Below are 12,342 nucleotides of genomic sequence, written 5' to 3'. Positions count from 1 at the left end.
ATAGCGAAAGGTGGTGATGATAGGTATTGCCGAATCGCGCAAGACGCAATAGTAAGGCCGAATATCTCCTGTTTTTGTTGCTGGTTGCACCTCATTTACGATCTTGACGTTGTAAGGATATTGCAGTTAGTGTATGTCGTGCGTGAGAACGCTCGCGCGTTTGAGTGTGACAATGTATTGAGAGACTTGTCTATTTGTGCTGTCATTAAAACAACTGGTTTGTCAAGTCGTCGTAAGAGATTTAAAAATTATTTGTTGCATTTGTAATTTTAAACTAAGGTATGCCTGATAAAAGGAAAAAAAGTGGATTTTTTTCTTTTTCATTATTGATGTTGCAGTAAATTCTGTTCAAGAAAGATTTGAACAACTGAAAGCTCACAGTTCACTTTTTCATTTTTATATAATATAGCTAAATTAAAAACTATGGACACAAGTGAGATTTTAAGAAAATGTGAAAATTTGGAGAAACGTTTAACACATGAAGAACACCGAAACATTGATGCCACTCAGTTATGCGATGAACTGAAGGTACTTCAGTGTTGCACAACATTATTGACAATTGTTTCGCTCCGAATGTAGCTGTAGCTTTGAAAATACTGCTTACTCTGCCGGTAACAGTTGCAAGTGGTGAACGTAGTTTTTCCAAACTGAATCTTATTAAAACTTATTTACGTTCCACAATGGGCGAATCGCGGTTAGAAGGACTTGCCATGATCTCAATTGAACATGAAATTGGTCCAAAATTAGACTACGGTTCTGTTATTCGCGACTTTACAAATAGAAAAGCTAGAAAAGTTCATTTGTAAGCGTTCCAACTTAAGGGGGGAAGTAGTATTACACCCTCCTTGGAGTCGATAAATCAATTTATTGGAAAAGATCGATCAAAGATCAATTGATGATGTAGGTGTGGGTGTTGGGGGTATTGTTTTTTTTTGTAAGGAGGATTTTGATTGGTTGGAGGAGGAAAAGTTGGTGAATGCGGTGACGGTTGGGTTTCTCGGAATTGTGGAGCCGTTTTAAAAGCTCGTAACGGTGATGGATGTCTGTTGGTTCCGGGAATTGTCGGTAGATGGTGTTAAGGTCGGCGTGGTTGGATGAATGGAAGGTTTCTGTGTGTGTGTCTGTTGGCTGTGAATGGCTGCATTGTTTGCGTAGACAATGTTGAGGTCTGTGATATGTTGGAGTGTGAAAGGAGGAGCAGATGTCCGGTTGAATTTCTGGAACAGTTGTGTGAGACGTTGAAGTGTTTCGTGGAAATTAAATATCATGTAGAGTGCAACACACATATCTTTGCCGTTGCGCACATACCAATTTTCGTTTCGTCTCCCTTTCTCTTAGCATCACGTGTTCTACGCTGCTCGACAACCTTCGCCATTGTTGCCATATTGTCATTCCATTCCTGGACACACTCGCGCAAACATCATTGAAAACAATTGAATAGCGCTCAAGCTCGCGGTTCACACCGTTCGGCAGGGACGGTAATGTGGCAATATAGCATGACGAAGTGGTTGCTTCTTTTATGCAGTGCATGTTCACTGGCTAGCTAGTAACTAGTGTTGCCGACTGTAATATTGAAGCAGTATTTCTGTCACGGAAGGAGAAAGGCAGTTAAAGTGACGGTGAGTTTTGTTGGATTGGAAGCACTTTATTTTTATTTTATACTAAGTATTTGACCGGTTTGACGTTGTGTGCGTGTATTGCGTGTGTGTATGTGAAAGTGTTTGTTTGTTAATGAACGTTAAATTCCATAATGCTTCCAGTTCTGTCAAAGTTGAAATCAAAAACCTTGCATAGCCAAGCTCGCGAAATTCACAAATTATTCATATTTCATAATTTTGGAATTGTTCAAAAGAAATAAATTATGTGGCTCCATGAGCATTTCAACTCTTGGCTCCGGCACGTGTTCTTGTAGAAATTGCATAGAGGAGGCTGTAATTTTTGCTGCTTAATGCGATGCATATTGTTTTCTGTGTTAAAATTGCCATGCTTTGATGGATGACAAGTTCATATATATAAAAAAAGAAAAAAAGCCGCGCAGCTTATCGTCTAGTGGCAGTAATGTACTTGTTATTGTTGTAGAAGCCGGCATCGTTTGTAAATGTACAACAAAGGCAACCGACTGTCATCGATCTCAGAGAGGCAATAATACTGCTTGAGGAGGAGTGTTGTGGTCCAATTGTCGCGGTTTAACACATTCGCATGTTATTAGTTCTCACAGCAGTGGTAGTGTCGGTCATATATTATCTGTCGTTGCAGTTCCGTACCAGGGTAGACGGGTTTTGGGAGTGAACAGTTAGAACGCCACCACTGCATTAATGCAATGGAAAATAATAAAGTGTTTATTATGTTTGAAATCACTCAAATAAGGAATCACTATGAAGAAGTCTTCTTTGCAGCATTTTTGCTAATTTTACGTATGTGTTAGTCCATATGTATGTAGCTACATACAAAGCCACTTGTTAGTACATATTAATCCTAGTTCAGGTACAATCCATGACGTTTAAAACTCAACGTTAGATAGACCTGAATTCTCTAATTTTCTTGTTGTACGTAACAGCTGTGCATCGGCGCACTGCAGCGATATTTCTATCTGCTCCATTAGCAACACTGCTTCTTGAGTTGTGTCGCGCATCGCACGGCAGAAATATATGTGTTGGGCTCTAGTTGGATGAATGGAAGGTTTTTGTGAGTGTGTCTGTTGTCTGTGAACGGTTGCATTGTTTGAAGGTGACGACAGTGAAGGATAAAAAGAGAAGATACAAGACGAACGTTTTAATGTGCATGCTACGATGGAAGAAAAGCAAAAGGAGAAAAATGTGTCGGGTGTAAAGAAAGAAAATAGAGTAAAAAAAGTACATTTCTCGGAAAAGAGAACAGTGTACAGTGTACGGGGAAGGGATGAAGATAGGAGAGGCACGTGGGCTTTGGATGCTCTGCGCGAACGAATGCGCGCAGAATAGATCGATGACGTAGATGGTAGGAGAGTATATAAAGTGGGTGCTGGTAGTACCGTTACCAGAATCACCAACTTTGTCGCCAGCAAAGTCACCTTGCACAGAGACGAGCAGCAATTCTTCCCGACGCAGAAAGACTGTCGAGATCACCATTTCGGAAGTGGAAACAGCAGAGTAAAAGATGAGAAAAGAAAAAAAAATATTACCTGTATTTATTTATTGATGCGGTATATGTTATATTACACATCATCTTCTTCGTCAGCAATATCGATGGCGGGAGGTGAACCAGGAGGGGGCGGAGGTGTAGCAGCAAGAGGGGCCGGTGCAGCAACAGGAGGGGGCGGCACAGCAGCGCCATTTCTGGCGAGTTCCAGGAGGGGCTCCGGTAGTAACCCGAAGAATTTTGTGGCTTGTTAGCCGTGGCTACGACAGAACCTGCAAAAAAGCGATGTAGTTACAATAATACTATATTATAGTTACATATAAGTCTGAAATAACTACGGAATTAGTACAGATGGGGGTAATGGTTTTAATAGATATAATTGAGAAAAGAATAATAATCACGTTTCCTGGATCTCGCCGATCTCCGCCTCCAATTCCCGTTCAGCCTGACTACGCCTGTCGATAAATTGGTTGTGTTCCGCGAACATACGGCGGAATATCTTTACCATATGTTGCGCAACGGCACCCAATTCATCGACCAGGCGATCGTTAGCTGCCCGATGCTCCACGTCGATCCACTCTGTTGTTTCCGTGAAACGCCAGAGGGCTGCCTTCAGCCTTCCGAAGGCGTCCCGCATTTCGGCGCTAGCCTGATATTGCAGGAAGGCCTCGAAAAGAGCCATCCCCCGGTTCTGAAACAGAAAATCTATAACTGTAATTATGGATTGCGTGCAAAATACATCTAACATAATTTTTGTATATTTTCAGATGACGACACTCCCCCTCGGATTCAGTTTGGTGTGTGACGATATTAAGGAGAAGACAGCAGGTCCGGAAGAAGGAAGGTGCTTATAGAGTAAAATACACGGAAGACAGGTTGAAAAACACATTGCCAACTATTGTGAATTTCTGTGAAGAAAATGGATTGGCGGAAGAGTTATTGGCGAAAATAGAAGAGACATGTAAAGATATCGAGGTATCGGTGGACTGTCTGGTTAAAATATTTACTTACATTGTTGACAAAAACAAGATGCGCCAGTGTTTGGTGATTTTATAGAAAATATACAAAAAGCGCAATATGTACCCTCCCATTTATCTTTAAAAATTTCTTTCGAATTGATGGAGTTGTTTAAAGGTGTGAGAAATGAGAAGGCTGGAAATAAGAAGACGGGAGAAACAGGGGAAGATATGCATGAACGAATGATAGAAATGTTGAAGAAAGGAAAACTGGACGAGTAACTAACACATACTAATACACTAACATCCAACATGGACTAACATGCTGTATATATAAAATAATTATAGGGCATATTGCGGACATTTTTGTAAAATCAACTTGTAACACTTCTTCAATGTGTTAATAAACAGACATCTGTATGTATGGTAACCATTTTTTGTAAAATAAAACCTGCGATGTTTCTATAGATTTTCAATGCGTTAATAAAAGTTGTTGCACAGAGAAAAATGTTGTGTTTGTATGTAACTAGTATTGTGTTAGGATGCCGAAGACGCAGGGTACGAATCCCGAAAGTAACTACATTTTTATGAAAGAGGTACCGGATTCGAAACCCTGCCAGGCATGTTTGCTACTTCTGCCTGAGACCCCTGGCTCGAATCTCGGAATTGGCTATGTTTTCATAAAGAGGACCCGGATTCGAATCCCGCTCAGGCATGGTTGCGAATTTTGGCGGAGACCCAGGGTTCGAATCCCGGAATTAACTATGTTTTCATAAAATAGGTCCCTGATTCGAATCCCACTCAGCTATGGTTGTGAATGTCTATATATCAATTTTCTATCTTCGCAAATTAGTCAAAAGACGCAGAATACAAAGTAAAATATATTAAATACACATTGGGTACTTAAAACACGGAAGAAATCTTCGTTGTTCATGCTGCTGCAAAAAATTAAGAGGAAATGAACTGGAGCGAAGAGTTCTGCAAAAGGAATCTATCCGCTTTCTTATAGGGACGCACATCAGCAATCATATTTATTATTTCTTGCAAAGTGATTTCTGCATATGAGATCATAACGCTCTCTTGTGTGAGTCACAACAGTTCCTTGTCTGATTTTCACAGGCCGTCCTTGACCCACTTGGTACAGATTCTTCAGCGAGGCCTTTTTGAGGGGTCCGATCGAGTGACTGATTGAACTGATGTTTCAAATTCGTTTTATGCACTGAGGCTAATCGGAACAGAAATATACGAGGGCATGGTAGAAAAGGCGCATCCATCATGTCAGTCCGGTCCTGGTCCAGGCACGGTCGTCCGGACACTAGGGCCGGCATCCATCATGTCAGTCCGGACACGACTTGGACACAACCGTACACTGTCCGGACACGACCAGAGGTTACCGAGTTTCCTTATTTCTGACCCTAGAGCGGTGGTACAAGGTGGTTATAATTAAAGTGACGGTGTTCAGAGTGGTACAGCACGGGCTGTAATGAGAGTAGCAGTCTACTCTCATTACAGCCCGTGCTGTACCACTCTGAACACCGTCACTTTAATTATAACCACCTGGTATATGGCTTGTTGGAAAGCCCTTGACGCACAGATTCTAAATATGTAATTATATTCGCTCTACGTCGATTAGGAGCGGAGTTATAGCGATTTGAAAATGTGGTGTTTTTCTTTCGTTATTTTTAAATCGCTATATCTCCGTTTCTAATTGAGCTAGTAGGATGGTTCGAACGTCATCGGACTCAGAATAAAGTCCTCTTTCCATTGAAAGTGGTTTCATTGTTCTAGGACCAACGGTTTCCTAAAAGTAAAGTAAAAAAACAACAACTTTACTTTACTTTTAGAAAACCGTTGGTCCTAGAACAATGAAACCACTTTCAACGGTTTCCTACTTCCTTTATTTTTGATCGTAGAGCCCCATTCCGACCACTCTATTGAAAGGTCTCGTTTGCAGATCAGACAGTAGAACCGTTAGGAACAGAAATAATTGTCATGCCTGCGTATATATAGAACGGTGTTCTCTCCACAAGACAGTCTTCGTGAAATAGTCATCATACAATCATGGATGTACAGTTATCCGCTGACGATCTGTTAGTACTATATCGTGATTGATATTACACAGCACCTAGACAGTTGCGGGAAGTGTTGATGAACATTGCGCAGAAAATCATCGCGGGAGAAAGTATCTCCTTAGTCGAGGAATATGACCGATTACTATGGGCCGTGACATCATCCGTACCCGATCTTTCCGGAGAAGGATGGGAACATATTTCCGAAGAGTCCCCAGGCCAGTCATCGACACCCGATCCTGTATCCAGAGTTACCAAGGAGAAGCGATATCCATCGCATCCTACTCCGTCACATCACCAGGAACTTCTAAGAACACCGCATCCGGATCATACCCAGAACCTTTACCAGGACCGTCATGGAGACCGGATCCGTTACCAGCAGCAGAAGAATCATCCCAGAATGGTTCTGTATCAGATGGGAAAAGTAAGAAAAGAAAAGGTGTTACAGTGTCTCGTGAACAGATAGGAAATATAATATTACACAACATTCAAGAACGTGAATATCCCAAATTCCGTTTCAAAGGACGACGTGTGGGATTCAGTTTCTCGCACCCTCCAGAAAATGTCGATCCTCGCACGTGGATCCGTGAAGGTGTTGAAAATCTTCTCACCTATGTTAAGAAAGACACCAAAGACGAAGACCAAATAGGTTTAACTCTGTCTAACATATCTGACCCAACTGTGAAAGATAGTTACATCGGGTGGCATCGATGTGATCAGTTGCAGAGTGATATGGTGTGGAACATTATGTAAAAAATATTGCAGAGTGCTAAAACATTCACAGCTACAGACCATTTAATTATCCGAGCAGACCATGTCAACATATCTGTCGGAGGTGGGGGTAAGCGAACATATTGTTTATCTAATTACATGTTAAGCACGCAGAAATGAAGCATGGTCGGTGTGCCAAATAGAAAGAAACCACTCTGATAGGTTAAGCTTTGGTCATAGGGAAATCCCATGCTGATAACGACCCGTCCTATACTCAATATAGAAGAAATATAAATCTTCTTAAACCTGTTTTCGAACTTATGCGGAAAGCAGATGTAGATCTGACAGACAATACGTGTGCCGGAAGTAGAATTCCAGATCTGAGAAAATTTCAGCAAGTTCTCACAGAATATAAAATTATTGTGTGCAACAATCTTCGTGATGTTAAAGATGCTTTGTTTGAAGGACAGGTTGAAAATGCTTCAAAATCTATATACCTTCTGTATGATAATACCAGACAGCACTATGATGTGATAGTGAACCGGGTTGGAGCATTTGCGGCAAAACAAGAATGCCATGAACATGTCAGACCTGCCACCGAAATTTCAGAAATGAACACTGTTTCACAAATCATGTTTCTACACCATTCCAAAACGGTACTGTCTGTAGCGAAATCCAACAGTGTCCCCGATGTTTCAGAATTATTCTCACAAACAATAGATATGAGAAAGTACATAAATGCAACATGAAATATTGTACTGTATGCAATTGTGTGAAACCTGTAAATCATTTCTGTTACATGCCTATACCGAAACCCAAACAGAACTCAAAATTTCTATTTGTGTTTTGCGATTTTGAATTCTACACTGATATTCCTTATCTTCAGAAAGAAAAAACTTTTCTTCGTGTTCCGAATCTTATTGTGGTGCAGACAACATGTCACGCATGTTACAAAAGAGAGGATTTAACAGTTTCATGTTCTGTTTGTGGAGCAAGACAGTTTATATTCTGGGATGACACTGTAGACACATTTCTATTACGAAGAATGCTGGATAGAGAAATGAAACCTCGTGTCATCTTAGACGGAACCTAAATTGTCAGTTTGACATACCAAAATCTTCATTTTGTGGACAGTCTCAACTACGTTCAGTCAAATCTTGCAGGATTTTCAAAACTGTTTGGTTTACCTGTGCAGAAAGGATATTATCTGCATTTGTGGAACACTTACAAGAATAGAAATTACATAGGACCGACACCTTCTCCTTCTGCATACGGATATGAGTATATGAAAACGGTTAAAGATCAACACCATTTCATGCCTTGGTACAACATTGAATGTGAGAAGAATATACCTTTCAACAACAGAAACGAACTTCTCCAATATTGCGTCAAGGATGTCTAAAGTTGATACAGAATTTTCTAGACATATGCAAAATAGATGTTTTCAGGAATTGTATCACAATAGCATCTGCCTGTCCACTAATTTACAGACAGAAATTTATGCCGCCTAACACTATAGGGATAATTGCTAAAGGAGATTACCATCATGCAGATCAGATGTCGAAGTTTGCATTGAAATGGTTAACCTATGTTGAAGAACAGAATCATGTAATAGTTCTTCATGGTGGACGTACTCGTGAAAAATATGTCATAGGAGGACGTTACAAAGTGGACGGTTATCACAAAGAGACGCTGACAGTGTATGAGGCGCTTGGATGCTACTATCACGTTTGTCAACGCTGCATATCAATTAACAGAGATATCTATCCGAAAGATGACGAAGAAGATGAAACCGATCAGGAGAGTAAGAGCCAGACACATAGTGACATGTTGAACACTGCAGCCTTCAGATACGAGACAACATGTCGTAAACTTGCAGCTTTACGTTCTGAAGGATACAATGTCGTCACAATGTGGGAATGCGATTTCAATAAAATATTGAAAACAGATCCTGAACTCGATAGATATCTATCGACACATCCTATCGTTTGCTGAATTCCTTTAAATCCGCGAGACGCCTTATGTGGAGGAAGAGTTGAAACTGTCAGAACTTATTACAAGATCAAGGAAAATGAGAAATTACAGTACAACGATTTTATATGTGTGTACCCCTTATGTGAACAAATACTGTGCCTATCCTGTCGGACATCCTACCATACTTCTAGGAACTTCCATTCCTTCGGTAAATGAGGTTTTGCACATAGAGCGACTCATCAAATGTACTATTCTGCCACCAAAAACAATTTTACATCCTGTTTTGCCTACAAAAATGTATGGAAAACTCATGTTCGTATTGTGCAAGGAGTGTACTATCAAATTGAAATGTGAAGGCACATGCCACCATTCCGATGAACAACGCGCACTTTCGTGGAGTTGGGTCATCGCCGAGGTGCGTAAAGCTTAGTTTAGGCTACAGAATACTGTCAGTGTCGGAAGTGTGGAAGTATGAATCATCGATGTACGACCCTGTCACAAAAACTGGAGGACATTTTGCTGGTTATGTCAACACCTTCTTGAAAATAAAACAGGAAGCGAGCGGCTGGCCTTCATGGTGTCAGAACGACAAGGATGAGAAGAAGTACATACAGGAATATTTCGATAAGGAGAGTATTCTATTGGAAGAAAACAGTATTGAAGTCAATCCTGGAAAACCTACTCTGACTAAACTCTGTCTGCCTTAATTCTTTATTAGGCAAGTTCTGCCAACGGGACAACCTTTTCCAGGCAACCATCATGAAGCAATCGAAAGATTTTCTCGATAAAATTCCTGACCCAAATATAATGATCGGAGGAGTCGTACTCATCAATCAGGACACCGGTTTAGTAAACTGGAAATATGTTGAAGAGGCTGTCAATCTGAACAGGAGAGTAAATGTTCCTATCGCAGCCTTCACAACATGCCATGACGTATTGAAATCTATTTATTCTACGCACGCTGTGTGCAATAACGTCGTGGATAAAAAAACCTATATATTCAAATACTCCAATCTCATGAAACAGCAATTGGTCGGAGGAGAAGTGGTACGTCTTTTACGTCTTACCCGAAAACGGTGTTTGGAAACAGATACATCTTGCACAGTACCCGTAGCCCATCATACATTCAACTCGATACCTTACGTTTCTCTGGATAAATGTTCTTTCGAAACAATAGAAATTGCGTTGTACGATAGAAAAGGACATTTCTTGCCTTTGAGAAACGGCTCCGTACCCACAATTGCTGTTTGACATTTTGGTAGAAAAGCAAAGTCCTTTTAAAAAACAGTAGACAACTATTTTTCTCAGTCTATGCCAAAGAGAGTATGAATCACCATGAATTCGCAGACCGAATATTACAGTAATCAAATCCTTGGAGGAATTGGACCCATATACCGTTCAACTAGAATTCAAAAAGGGAGAGGATTGGGGGTCTCTTTTCGCAGGACTGTTTAGAATGGTAAAACCTCTAATCTGGAGCGGTGCAAAAGCAATTGAAAAAGAAGCTTTAAAAAGAGGCGCTAACATTATCACCGATATTGCAACAAGCCAACAAACCCCGAAAACTATCGTTCGTCAACGGGTACGTGAAGCCGGTCAAAATCTTCAAAGTAGAGCACAACGGAAAATCGACTCAGGTGGGTTCCGGCATAAGAACAAGACCTGCAAATAAAATTGCTCAGTTGATGTTAAAACGCTCATCCACCCGTATTAGAACATCGGCAATCCGTAAAAAACGCGCATGCAAAAAACGAAGGAAAACATCTACAAAATCTAGAACACGTAAAAGAAGCACCATAGAGAAGACTGCAGGAAAAGATATTTTTGGATAATGATGGAGGGTAACACGTGTATGATCTCGCAGTTCGGGCTCTTCCAGAAAAAAAACTATTCAGCAAAATGTCGAAAAAACTTACACGGTCGCCTACAAATCTATTGCTTCCATCTATAATTAGAGTATCAAAATATAGTTTATCATACCGGGGGCAGGAACTGATTTTCTCGATCTTGCATCTGCCTATCTCCGTCTGCAAACGCAGATGGTCAAACAGGATGGAAGTCCCATGAGTGCCTCCAAAACAGAAAATGCCCTCACAAAAAACTGTGGGGTCGCAAATTATCCTCTCCATTCACTATTTTCGCAATGTACAACGACTCTCAACGGCATTGCTGTAAGGACTGCCGATAACAATTACGCATATAAATCATACTCGAAGCAACTATCAATTACGGTAGCGATGCTGCGAACACGCATCTTACAAATGCCTTGTGATACTTGGACACACCTCAACACCAAGATATAATCACAGCCGACAACAAAGGTTTCACCACCAGAAAATACTTTTTCCAGTACGTCCCGACAACCGGAAATCCTACGGAAGTGACAGCCGTAGTCGAACTTATGGGAAAACTCCCACCAGTCTAAATACCTGATCAACGGCGTTGAAGTACGTATCGATCTAGCCAGACGCTTTTTACATCTGGGGAGACCAGACATCACCTACCACCAGAATAAAAATTTTAAAGGCTGTTCTTGAAATAAACCACATCATTCCTACTCCTACCACCAGTTTGGCCATAGACAGAGCATTCTCTTACGCTCCTGCTCATTATCCGTTCACCAGAAGCGTTATCAAAGCTTATTTTTACGTTGCCGGTACGCAGCAGATTTCGATCGATAATGCTTTTCAAGGTCCTTTTCCGAATGTTGTTATTTTTGCTATGGTATCCACCGCCAACTTTCTAGGAGACAGTAAGAAAAATCGAGTTCGACTTTAGAAGTTATAATCTATCTTCTTTCCATCTTGTGAAAAATGGAGAACTCGTACCTTCCGAACCCTTGCGGATCACCACAGGAAGAAACAGCGGATTGATAACACGTGCCTATCAAACTCTATTTTCCGGTACAGGCATTCAGCAAACCAATTACGGATACCAGATCACACGAAAAATGTTCGAGAACGGATCCTTTTTCCTGATTTACGACATAACGCCAGACTCTTCAGGAAACGACACGCACACCAATCTCCAGGAACAAGGTATCATCGGAACCTAGATGCAATTTTCTCCCCAGCTGTCGGAAAATATAATATGCCTTTTGTATGCTGAATTCGAATCTGCAGGAGATATAACAAAAAACAGAAGTGTTATCGTTCATCAGTGAGTCCGAATTCTCTATAAATATGTGCGCTTGTTTCTGCCTCGCAGTGTTATCGAGACAGTTCTGAGGCAGATATTACACTACCTATGATGGAAAAACCCACCAAACTGATAACCCGTACTATTAATCATAATAGAAGATTTTACCCAGGGACTGTAGAAATAACCAAAGACATACACATTATTATACATTATTGAAAACATATGCAACATGAACACGTCGCAGAACAGACAGATTCTATCTCGTAACTGTTCCACCAAAAACATTTTCTACTGTTTACCCGAGAGATCTTCTACCTCGGACGTTTCCTACTCCTGCCTTGATAACCGCAAACACTGACACTTCCGACTTCCGG

Source organism: Lepisma saccharinum, chromosome 20 (genome assembly GCF_977018435.1).
Source record: "Lepisma saccharinum chromosome 20, izLepSacc3.1, whole genome shotgun sequence".
NCBI classification, from domain to species: Eukaryota; Metazoa; Arthropoda; class Insecta; order Zygentoma; family Lepismatidae; genus Lepisma; species Lepisma saccharinum.
This window is presented reverse-complemented; position numbering follows the sequence as displayed.